This window comes from Camellia sinensis, chromosome 8 (genome assembly GCF_055761805.1).
Source record: "Camellia sinensis isolate YWXY chromosome 8, ASM5576180v1, whole genome shotgun sequence".
Classification (NCBI taxonomy): Eukaryota; Viridiplantae; Streptophyta; class Magnoliopsida; order Ericales; family Theaceae; genus Camellia; species Camellia sinensis.
In genome coordinates, this window is record NC_138968.1 from 189077853 (window position 1) to 189091310 (window position 13458).

At 35.7% G+C, this 13458-nt stretch overlaps 1 pseudogene across 1 annotated transcript; it reads right to left on the reverse strand.

Moving 5' to 3' along the window:
• Nucleotides 1-8465: 8465 nt before the first annotated feature.
• Nucleotides 8466-13185, reverse strand: LOC114276119 (AUGMIN subunit 4-like; annotated as a pseudogene). The gene is made up of 13 exons (XR_014338863.1): nt 12966-13185; nt 12831-12879; nt 12583-12708; nt 11832-12185; nt 11479-11578; nt 11348-11393; nt 10566-10659; nt 10336-10407; nt 10134-10192; nt 9270-9338; nt 9135-9186; nt 8860-8937; nt 8466-8784 (listed from the first exon to the last, which is right to left on the reverse strand). The product of XR_014338863.1 is annotated as an AUGMIN subunit 4-like (transcript).
• Nucleotides 13186-13458: the final 273 nt, after the last annotated feature.

Genomic DNA, 13458 nt, shown 5'->3' on the forward strand with positions numbered 1-13458 from the left:
AGTGAAAATTGGTGTCAAAAAATAAAAAGAATCAATAACCCATATTTAAGAGAAAAGAAGCTTGTTGACCCTTGAAGTTATTGGGATATTAAAGGGTGTTGTTGATGTGGTTGTTGAGAAAACCACATTTCTTATTAAATGCATATATTATATATGATGATGCTTACTCTACAGTGCTTCAATGGCCTGTAATTGCTCTGTGACTTTGAAGTTGGAAAATGTAATCAAGTCTTTGGCAATCGGAACCAAAACCAACTGTGTTCTTCAATCTATCGACGACCGTAAATTATGATTTTTATTCTCCTTTGAGTTTGCATCACCTAAGTTATCTCCCTTTCTATAGTCGGGACTGTTATCGGTCATTGGTGGTAGAGATTGGGATGCGGTGGTAAAGGAAGACGACAGCCGAAGGTGGCAGTTGGGAACGACCGGAGATGGCAGAGACTCGTGATAACGGTGGTGTGAAGAAGGAAGGACATAAGGGCATTTTTGCTATAATAAGTTGTGTATTAAGTAAAAAATGAGATTTCAAATTCATTAGGTGTGTGCTTTGAGAAATGATGTACACAAAGAACATTTAATATGTGGAAATAGAATTTTCCTTTTAAGTCACATCACCTCTCACATTTATTACACACAAAATAACAAAAAAAAGCCAAAAAATCAACTTTTAACCACTTTCCAAATCACCCCTTATAATTTTTAAAACCATATAGACATATTGTAATTTACCTTTATTTTTTTTAATTATATTCTTTTTTAATTTATGATAATTTCTAGTTTAAAATTTATTACTAGTTTATGACTTTACTATGTGTAGAATTGCATAACATATGTGCTCAACTATTAGGAGAAGTTATTTAGGAAAACATATGATCAGTTCTGGTCATCTTTCGGCTCAGTGAGTTTTCCGTCACGTTAGCGTTGCCTGGATGGTGATAGATCTCTATGTCATAGTCCTTCATAAATTCTAGCCACCGTCATTGCCTCATATTTAGGTCCTTCTGTGTGAACAAATATTTAAGACTCTTGTGATCAGTGTAAATTTCGCCAGTTGCACCGTAGAGGTAATGACGCTAGATCTTGTAGGTAAAGATCACCGCAGCCAATTCCAGATCATGCGTTGGGTAGTTCTTCTCGTGAGTCTTTAGCTGTCACGAGGCATAAGCAATGACTTTTTCATTTTGCATAAGAACGCAGCCAAACCATTGTATGAGGCATCACTATAAATTACGAACCCATCTGCTCCTGTAAGGAGTGCTAGTATAGAAGCTGACACCAATCTACTTTTTAACTCCTAGAAGCAACACTCCTATTTGTCAGTCCATTCAGAGGGTGTGTTCTTCTGAGTTAGTTGGGTCAAAGGTGATGATATCTTTGAGAAATCTTGCACGAAACATCGATAATAGCCAGCTAGACCCAAGAAACTTTGAATTTCTAACACATTAGTAGGTCGCGGCCAATCCACGATTGCTGTAACTTTTTGGGGGTTAACTGTGATGCCATCTTTGTTGATGATGTGACCAAGGAAGTGTACACTAGTGATCTAGAATTCACATTTCTTCAACTTGGCATAAAGTTTGTGATCACGTAGTGTTAGTAGAACGTTCGCAAGTGCTGCTTATGGTCTTCCAATGACTTGAAGTATATGAGAATGTTGTCAATGAAGACGATGACGAACTCATCAAGGTAGGGTTTAAACACTTGGTTCATGAGGTCCGTAAAGGCCGCTGGAGCATTTGTGATGCCAAATAGCATGATGAGAAACTCGTAATGCCCGTAACGGATTCTAAAGACAGTCTTTTCAATGCTTTCTGTTTTGACTTTTAGTTGATGATAGCCAGAATGCAAGTCACCTTGCAGATGCAACCAAAAACATGATTAAGCTTGATATAATCTAATCGGAAATAGTTTGTCCAAATCAATGAACCTAACCTAATGGGCAAAACCGCCTATAAAAAATAAAAAAAATAAAAAATAAAAAACCCTAATGGGCAAAAATGTGATTTTATAATTTGGACAACATAAATTATACGAGCAAACACTCATCTTCTTACTTGCACTATGTTAGACAACTTACACACCCTACAACTAAACACACATCTTCTTCTCCACCTCTCAGTTTAAAATATTGAATAAAAAAAAGAGTGTGGTTGTATGATTTAAGTTGTTCAAATATTTGCCCATCAAATTAAGCTTTGGCGGTTATTGATTTGGACAATCTTCTCAAATTACATTAGCTAAAATTATAAAGTTTAGGGACTAATAGATGAAATTAATAGTTTAACGATGAAATAGAAAAAAAGGTCATAGTTTTAGGGGATAAAAGTGAAATTAACCCAATCAACTTAGAAAGGCATACCAAGAAATGAAAAAATAATATTGCACGTACCTCTGTGTCAAAGCGGAGTGTACAGGTGAAAGACTTGCCAGTGTCAGTAGTCACATTAACAGCTTGGCCAGGTCTTATCTCACTAACTTTACTTGGCAGGTCTATGGTGTAACATGACCCGTCAAGCCCAGTGTGTCTGCATCTTGACCAGGCTTGAAACATAAAGGAATGATGTTCATACCAATGAGGTTACTACGATGGATTCTCTCAAAGCTCTTTGCAATCACTGCTTCACTCCCTGATAAAGATAGGTATTACAAAAGGAGGATGAATGCCAATTACAGTATATCAACAAGAAGAAATTGTAATGTAGAGATCAAATACCTGTAGCATTGGGCCCTTAGCAGCCCAGTCTCGAGAACAGCCACTTCCATATTCTGCTCCTGCTGGGACAATGTTGTCTTGCCTGGTGGCCTTGTACCTCTGTAGCACCAAAATTACAAATCAATAGTGAGGTTGTTAAACATGTACAGAATACAATTTTAAACAAACTTAAAGATGTTACAGTTCAAAATGAATGGTAAGGATTCCAATGTCACTCAATATTTAATTCCAATCCACAGACTCTGCTAAGGAAAACATGTCAAGAATGCCAACAAAAATAATTTGCTAGTCTTTGCAATCATTCAAGTTTCAACTAGTTGTCTAGTGAGATTTCAATTCTCTCTCATTTTACTCTGCTATCTTACCACAGCTTAAATTAATTCCATTGAATCACTCTCACACAGAAATCTGCAACTTTATCAATTCTATTGTGATATGCATATAGGAGGGACAAAAATATTATAAGAACATGATAGCAAAAGGACAAGTGGCATTGGTATCAAACTTATAACTATTATTTGTTGGAAATAATGGGTTTCAGAGGCTTATTTTGGGCCAATTTAAGCCCAAAATTAAGTGGGGTCCACACGTCTTTTGAGATGGGTCCAAAGAGGTGACGTGTTCCTTGCCGTATAGTAAGTCACACAGTGAAGATGGTTCGTCAAAACCATTTATGAGTGACTGGGAACTTGACGTCATTTTCGGGTTCGTGGAATAGACAATTAAAGAAGTAAAATGTGGGTTTTCTTGAATTGGTTATCCCATATTGGAAACTTAAGAGAACTTATGTGTGTATATTAGTTCTAGATAGCAACACTTGGGTTGGGCCTCAAGGGACACCCCAATTTTGTAGAAGAGAGGAGTTATGGACAAGTTGAACCTTGGCTCAAACCACCGCACGCGCGTTGCTGCCGTCACCGTCCGATCGGGCGTAGGCGTATAGCAATCCCGGTTTTGACCCGGCTCTTGTGATGTTCCAAACTCGAGTTTAATACTTTCATGTTGTTGTGTATCTCTTTCTTCCCTTATATACCTTTGAAATTGGTATTTGGGTTGTTAAGGTTGTTTTTGAAATAGGTTAGTTACTTAGTTTTCAAACTTTGTGTTGCTCAGATTTTTGGTCCTCCGCTCGAGCATGCTATGTAAATTTTGATCCTCTGCTCGAGCAGACTTTCTTGCGCTCAAGTGGGAGTTGCAAACCCTAAATACTTTGTACGTCTGCAAAAGTACTAGAGGAGTGTCTTTCACGCTCGAACGGCGTTTTTCCATGCTCGAGCAGGTGGGCACTCGAGCGTCCTTTCTTGAGCCCGAGCAACTGGTCTGTCGTCTATAAAAAATATTGGAAGTATGCATTCTATGCTCGAGTGGGTCACTTCTTGCGCTCGAGCAGAACAAAAGTTTATATCTGACACTCGAGCGTCAAACTCTCAGCTTGAGCGGACTGCGTGTATATCAGATTGTGAAAAGTACTTTTTACATCACTTTTTCATATCTTTTCAACCAAAACCCTAGAGTTGAGAGCCTCTCTCTCTAAAATACTCTCTCTTTCCCTCTCTACATTTTGACCTAGATCCTTTCATCTCTCCACCCTACTCCCTTTGATAAAAAGGTGGAGCTTCTCAAGATCTTCTCTTTGAATCGATTAGAGTTGGGTTTCGACACTTTTGGGGTTTCTCTCTTGCTTGAATCATCTTCTCTCTTTGAGGTAGGGATATTCTACACTTTAGTATGACTTTTAACCTAATTATTTGTTGTTATGTATAAATGGTGGAATTTTGGGAGCTTTTAGGTAAACCTAGGGTTTGGTTTTCAAGTTGAAAGAAGGGTTTCTATGTTGTGCTTCATAGATGATCATGGGGTTTTAAATATGAGGATACCTTGTGTTAGAATGGTGGATTTTAGCTTTTAGGTTAATATTTGAAAAAGGGGGAAATTTGCCCTAATAACCAAACCAAACCTAAACCAAACCAAGCCTTAGTCCCATCAAATGGGGTCAGCTACATGAATCATTTGCTACGCAGCCCTATCAAAGGTCATTTCATTAGTCAAATTAAGTAGATCCATATCTCTATTTACAACGCTAACCAACGTTAATCTAGGCCTACCCCGTCCCCTAACACTTCCATCTACCATTACAGTATCGCATCTCTTCACTACTGTCTCTATTATTCTCCGTTAAATATGACCAAACCATCTTAATCGATTCTCTCTCAACTTATCTTCTATCAGTGATATTCTTACCCATTCCATAATACACTCATTCCTAATTCTGTCTAGTCTAGTCTTGCCACATATCCACCTTAGCAATCTCATCTAAACCACACTCATCTTATCTACATGTTGTTTCTTTGTTACCCAACACTCTGTCCCATACAACATCGCTAGTCTAATAGCCGTTCTATAAAACTTACCTTTAAGTCTAGTAGGTATTTGTTTATCGCATAGTGCCCCAAATGCACTTCTCCATTTACACCATCCCGCCTTAATCCTATGGGCCACATCCGCATCAATCTCCATCGCTGTTGTGATAATCGACCCTAAATAACGAAAATGTTCACTCTTAGACAGTTCTTGGTTCTCAATCTTCACTTCTCCTCGGCTTTCATTGTTACTATTACTAAATTTACACTCCATGTACTCTGTCTTAGTTCTGTTTATCCGGAATCCTTTAGATTCAAGAGTTTTTCTCCAAATCTCCAACTTTGTATTAACTCCTTCTCTAGTCTCATCCACTAGCACTTATCGTCTGCAAAAAGCATACACCATGGCACGTCATCCTGGATATTCCTCGTCAACTCATCTATAACTAAAGCAAAAAGATAAGGACTTAAGGTAGATCCTTGGTGTAACCCTACAGTGATAAGAAGTTCATTTGTCTCTCCAGCAGGCGATCTAATAGTGGTCACCACCCCTTCATACGTGTCTCTAATCACATCAATGTAACCTTTTGTCACCCTTTTCTTCGCTAACACCCACCATATTATATCCCGAGGCACTCTATCATATGCTTTCTCAAGGTCGATAAACACCATATGAATGTCTCTTTTCTTTTCTCTATACTTTTCTATTACTCTCCTCAAAAGATAGATAGTTTCCATTGTTGACCTGCCATGCATAAACCCAAATTGATTCTCTAGCACCTTTGTTATCTCGCAATCGGCGTTCTATCACCCACTCTCACACTTTCATTATATGACACATTAGCTTGATTCATCTATAGTTGTTGCAATTCTGGACATCTCCGTTATTCTTATAGATTGGCACTAAAATACTCTTCCTCCACTCATCTGGCATGTTCCTAGTCAACAAAATTTTGCTAAACAACCTAGTCAACCAAGCAACTCCCTTTTTACCCAAACACTTCCAAGCTTCAATAGGGATATCATTTGGTCCTAAAGCCTTATTTGATTTCATCTTCTTAAGTGCAATCTCCACTTCAAAGTTCCTAATCTTACGATAGAACCTATAGTCTTGGTTTATCGTATTATAGGCTATTTCTTCCCCTATTGCCGTACCTCCATGTTCCTCATTTAATAGTTTTTCAAAATAATTCTTCCATCTTTCCTTAATCTCTTCATCCCTCACTAATACCTTAGAATCCTCACTCTTGATGCACTTAACTTGATTAAAATCTTTTCCTCTCCTATGTCTTAGCAAGTTTATATACCCTCTTCTCTCCCTCGTTACTATCTAGTCTAGTGTATAGGTCATCATAAGCTTTCAACTTAGCCTCTCTCACTAATTTCTTGATCTCCTTATTAGTCAATCTATAGCTCTTAAGGTTTTCCTCGGTTCTATCATTTTGCCACTTTTTAAAGCACTCTTTTTTTACCTTAACTACTGCTTGAACCTCTTCCCTCTACAGGGTGTCTCATTCGTTTCGACTCTCCAAGCACTTCCCTTGAGATTCTCCTCATACAATCGGCCCTCGAGTTCCACATAGTATTAGCATCATCTTCCAAGTCCCAAGTACCTTCCTTATCTGTATTGGGCTATCAGTGGAAGATAACTATGATGGTTGTAAAAATTGGATGGGGATTAGGTAAATTGAAACTAATCATTTAAGTTTTGGTCATTGAACGTGACGGAATGATTAAGGCATTGAATATGTGTTATGGATAGTCATTGTATATGACGATGAATTTAAATACATTGTATATATGTATAATATTTTGGGAGAAGAAAGGGGATATACTCTATTGTTTGAGAGGAGATAGGGGATGGACTCCTTTGAGAATTAAGTTGGCCGGAGTATCCAGGGTGAAAATCCCGAAATCTTATGTATACATGGGTGCCGATCGTGCGAACGAAATTTACGTAAAATAGCAAAGTTGAAGTGTTTGTATGGTAGTTATATTGGTAGAGAACCACTAAGCTGTGGTCTCGGTTGGATTTTTTGGAAAATTATGCATATTTGTCATATGACTTGAAATGAAATGAATTAACTCGAAATAAATAAATGAGAACGGATCAAGATATGAATATTAGTATTAAATGGTTATGGGAAGAATGTAAGTTGGTCATGAATATTGAACATTTATCTGACACTTATATCTTAGTTAAACCTCATATATTGTGATAGACTGTTTTTACTAGGCTTTGGCTCACCCTACTTGAGAAACCATTTTCAGGTGCTGGTGATATGCATCCTCCAAGGACATAACTTGGGAGGACCTAGGAGCTAATGGCTATTTGGTTATTTTTGTGTTTAAATGTGTATTCAAGCCATGGGCTTTAAATTATAGAGCTTATGACTCTCATTTGTTTTAACCAAGTATTATCTTGGAAAGATGTAAGCTCGTAGGATATTTATTTTGTTGTTATAAACTAATGTTATATGTTATAGATTCAGAATGAACATTTATGAATGTATAACGCATGTAATACCTCCTGTAATATAAACTCTGATGAATAGAAATATATCAATTCTATTATGCTCATAGATCTTATGGATTGGGTTAATTGTAAAATATAATTAAAAAATAATTATCACCTAATTAAAAAAATATATCATTAAAGACAAAAAAAAAAAAAAAAAAAAAAAAAATTAGTTTTATACCAAGCGCCCCCATATTTTGTGAATCTATGTGAGATTGTTTAATACAACTTCTAATTAAACATTATTAGATAGAAATAACTTTAAAAAATTAAAGTTAAAAAATTGATGTTTTTACTAATCTTAGGACACCTTTACTTGATACTTCAAATATGATGTGACATTCCAACAGTTATATTTTGACATCAAATATCAATTCCACCTGGTATATCTAAAGTTAAAGTGGCATTTGACATCATCTTTTCATGTCAATTTTGACATATTCTTACTTCACACATTTTTTTTTTGAAATAAAAGAGTTTCTATGTGAAATAAAAGAGTTAAAATTTAAAAAATAATAGAATAATAAATTTGACATATCAGATAAAGAGCTTCCATGTCAAATCGACATATGTCAATTTGCCACCTAAACCTTCAAAAAAAAAAAAAAATTACCTTATCAAATTTAAAAATTGGATTGAGATGCTCTTAGATCACATTTTGGCCACATTTTAAAAAAATAATAAATAAAAACTAGTCTCAATGCATACCAAAGGCGAGCCACTTGATATTTATTAAACAGTTTCTCACCTTCCTCAAAAAAAAAAAAAAAAAAAAAAAAAAAAAAAAAAAAAATCCCAGTTTCTCACAAACAACATATTATAAAATTCTTTTACTCAACAATTAAGCACCAGTCGGATAACTTGGCTCCTCTTTCAATAGACAATGATATATCATAAGAAAAATAAAAATAGTGTCTGATATTCCAGTTGGTATACATGAATGTGACAATAAATAACAAGGCATGTCTTACCAATAGATATATCATGAACTACATAGATTACACAAAATCAAAAAAATGTTATAAAAAAATGGCGATATCCATTAATTACTTCAGCCATGATACAGCAAAACATAATTTCTAAATGTAGCAGCTAATAGAATGATAACATTTAGGTACATTTGGGTGATCTGGCAATCGTTTTAGGTCCATTTCAACTTGGCGAATTGTCCATTGCATATTTTCCAATTTCTGTTTATGAGAAAATGAAATCAGAGTTAAACCCAATATCTGAATAAGAATGATCTAAATACAAAACAATATTACCTTTGCAATGTCATGGTACTGCCTTGCAATCGTATCAAAGTGGGTATCAACACCTTGATATTCACGTAGGCGGGTGACCTAGTTAAAACTCAAAGCATTAAACGTGTTATAACAACACACATGAGTGCACACACACAGCATGCCTTATATTTAAATGTTCCATATACACCCATATCATCAAATAAAAAATCGCACAAAGACAAAGAAAAAAAGAAAAAAAGAGAAACATAACACATTTGGTACACAAGAATGCTATGATATATAATAAAACATACTGCTTTATTGTATGCAAGTGAAGCTTCCTCTGTAGCCTCAACCAGATATTTCCTGGAACAAAAGATAAACCAATCAAAAACCCTTTTTGAACAATTAACTTGATACAAATTTGATACGATGCCATCATTTGTTAACTTACCTTACGGAGAGCTGGAATTGATTCTTGCGTATAAGTCTCAAGGCAAAGAATATGCTCTAGAACCCTAAGTCAACAATGTAACATATCAGAGGCCACAGAAAATAGTGAGCAAAGTTTTCAATCAGATATAAATTGTCCAGGATTTACTTCAAGGTTTAAAAATGAGGCAACTGACGAGGTTTAATTGCCAGTGGTAAGAGAAAATACTACAACATTTGCAAAAAGATAACTATGAGAACAATTCGTGGCTGTGTCTTCTACAAAGGAAAAACATACTATAAAGGATCATCACGTGCAACTCTCACAAAAAATGATGGAAGACTTGCTTCAATTCAGAACTATAACAACAGCTTCAAAAATTAACCAAAATGAACTGCAATATCTAACAATATTAACCCATTCTCAACAACTGTTGTTTGGAATTCATAATCACTAAAATTTGGTCACTTGAAATGCACACAAAACAAAACATAATAAAAACAAAACAGCGACCTTCACACATACAAGAAGTTACCAGGCTACCATAAATATGTAAATTTGTGTATGAGTAGAATGATGAGAGTGTTAGTGTATTAATTCACAACTCTAGCACCAAGTAAAATGGACATTAAAGCTAAGAATGGACAGTCTGCATTAGTAGACAATTTAAAGTTATTGATTGGAGTTTTGAAGATTAAAACTCCAAACTTCAACATTTTTCTGCTTTTCCACTGCAACGTGCTGCTTGCCATGCTAGCCACTAGAAGAATCTCCTTGAGTTACTCTTAATGTTCTCTAAACTCAGAATGAATGATTTAAAGGCTAAGCAGCAGTAATGGTTTAAAGAAAGAAGCAGAAAACAGTAGTAGGTGAGACAAACCTCAATTTTGCATTCATTGTCTCACACCTTTTGCACAACCAAGTTTTTTGCAGTTCATCCTATTAAACATTTAAATAAATTAGTTCAAATATACTCCAAAGAAGGAAAAGAACATTATTGCATGGAAAGGGAATTAACATAATACTGTTGCATACATTTATTCAGTAAAATGTTTCAAATAACCAAGAAATAGCGAGCTTACATATTTATGTTGATGTTGCAACTTCAAATCTTTAACAAGCTTGATGAGCACACCAAGTATCTGCTCCAAGACCTTGCGAAGACAAAATGGTTTACAAGTCACGTATGCATAGTATAGAGCACATGCTCCATACTTGTGACAATGGAATTGTAGAAGGCAAAACTTTGATAATAACAAAAATAAGAATTAGAACAGTCGAAAGTTATAATACAAAACTCATATTCACATACATTGTAATATTCTGCAAATTTTCTGTCTGCAGAATACAAATCCTCCCTCAGAGCTGCCTCTTCCCTCTCAATCTCCTCAATAATTAACTTTACCCTGTTTAGATGATCAGAGAGAAGCACACAAGCTACAAGAAAATGAACTCCTCAGAAAGTCGTTTCTGATTATTAAAGTACACATAAAGCAATTGATATATGGCTGCTTTAGGTAGTTTGGAAAAGTAGGTATAGACAGTTTCAAGAAAGAATAACCACCTCGACATCTGAAGAAAACTTTCATAGTTCATGTTTTTAAGAAGAAAAATAAGAAAGGGGGAAAAAATCTCTTCCGTCTTGAAGGGTAAGATTTGAGACTCATGAGACTATGAGTATCCATTTTGCACTGAAATGACAGAATAGGAAAAACAGTAGTAACCATTTCCAGAACAAGAAAATCTGAGTGAATAAAATTCAAGAACAATTTTTGTAATGCTCTCCACTCAAATGAAAAACTTGAAAAAGAGAAAATAATAGGTAAAAGAAGGATAAAAAAATGAAGAAACAACTTTAAAGCTTAAAATTTTTAAAGTGTCTCTTTGCACAAACTGATCTACAAAAGCTTCAAATCATGTTCAGCTAAATGGCAACAAGCATACACAACATGGTACCATCATGACAAGTATATAGACCATACCGCTTTGTATTGAAATTTCAAACAATCAAAAAAAAGTATATCATCATGGCCTTGACATTCAGAACAGACCTTGCACCATTAATAATGACAAAATGAAAAAAATAACGCAAACCTTTCTGGAAGCCGAGCACTTGAATTTTGATTACCAGATGAAATGTCTGCAACACCAAACAAGGGTTAATATTATGCACATAATATCTCTTCATCTGTGCACAAAGAGAATAGAGAGTATTTACGACTAACCAATATCATCTATCACAAAGGCATCTGCTAACTTATCACATTTAGCTTTTAAACGACCATCAATTTCACGGAAAAGTGGCATCTGGTACTCGGCCATGACCTACAATTAAAAGGAAACTATAAGATTTTTTTTTTTTCTATATCAACATTATTAAAGGGTTTACTCATAAGAACAAGAAGAGAGAAATAAAAATTGATATAAATATGGATCATAACTGTGAACAACAATCTAAACCACAACACATACATTTTGCATTAAAAAATATATATATATATATATATATCTTTTAAAAAATACATGCGATAATTTTTCTAAAACATGTTTTATCCGATCACCATATAAAGAATCATACCATGGATAATGGTGCTTGTTGGAGCTGAGTTTGCTATAAATAAGCAGGCGTTATTCCAAGGTATCTACTAGGAACACCACCAACTCCAGGTTCAGCTGCATCAGTAGTGCTGCTAGAGAGAGCATTAGTTGCACCACCAGTGGTGCTAATTGCAGAAATGTTTTTGTAATTTGTAGAGTTTGAGCTTGAGGTAATTGTGACACTGGTACTGGTACTATCAAGGGAGCTTCTTGACATTATACTCCATTTTTCAATTTCTTCCTCATGAATCTCACCATCTTTGGAAATCAGAGGAAGCCTCAATTTTTGAGCTGCTTCTGCAACAACGAGCCGGTGCTCAAGCGCCTCGTAAACCTGGAATGTCTTGTCAATTTAAAACAACTAAAATCCCAAAAGAACAAGATCAGCACTGCATTCAGCAAGAAAGCAGCATTTTATTTTCAAATTCCTATTGGAGCTTAGTTTTATGCAATTTGTTTTGATAACTATATGTTTTAACGAAACCCTAATAACCAGTCTCTGTATAATCAAATACCAAGACAAGGATTCTGCTTGAGCATAGCATGTGAATCTATTATTACACACATACCTTGTAAGACAACCAAAATTCAAAATGTGATTATGTACTTCAAAACCAATTTCTTCGGATGCAAGAATATGTGAAATGATGCCATAAAATTACCATTCTATTCCACAAAACCCTAATTAAGGCAAAAGACCACAAACTACTTGAAATGTGAAATTTTGAAACCTGAGGAGAGTTCTTCAAACCAAGTTGAGGGTACAGACCCTGGACGTCTTGAATACCTACAAGTGAAGCCACTGAAACAGCCTGCTGATAATCTTCCACCATTGCAATTGCCTCACAGTAAATAGCCTAAAAATATGCATGAATAAACATAAGAATCTCCTAAATTCCCCAATTCACACTTACATATATAAAACCCTAGACAACATCTCAATTCCAAAGAAATCTATTTAAACAAATTAATAAAATACCGTGGCTTGCAAGTAACTCAATCTCTCTCTCGACATTTCCTCTCTCGCTTGCAACACCAATCAACCCATCAATTTGTGTGTATATATATACATACAGATAAACATGATATGAGAGAGAGAGAGAGAGAGAGTGCGAGTTGGAGATCGTAATAAGAAGATTTGGAGAGGAGAGATCCATCGGGAGACAAGCAATGGCGGTCCAATTGATCGATGAGTTGAGTCACGTCTGCAGGAAGGTTTTGGCCACCCCCAACTATTGTTCCTTTCACCATTTTTGTATCTTTGAATTTGAAGAGAAGGAAATCTCTCTCTCTCTGATGGGAATTGTTCTGTTAGGCAGTTGTGGGGTAGTTAGTCTGTTCAGGATTTGTTACGGGAAAAGGGGATTTTAAGACGATCATGCCAAGTAGCTCGAATGTCGCGGCTCGACACCAAAACGACGTCGTTTTGGTGTCGATTTTGTTTTTTTTTTTTTTTTTTTCTTCCCTGGTTTTGTAGAACGAAGAAGAAGAAGAAGAAGGGAGGAGGAGGAGGGAGGGGAGGGGGCCATAAAAACCGGTTTGAGGAGGAGGGGAGGCTGGGCAGACGACGGTGGTGCTGCGACATCGGCGGGGCTGCGACGGAGGAG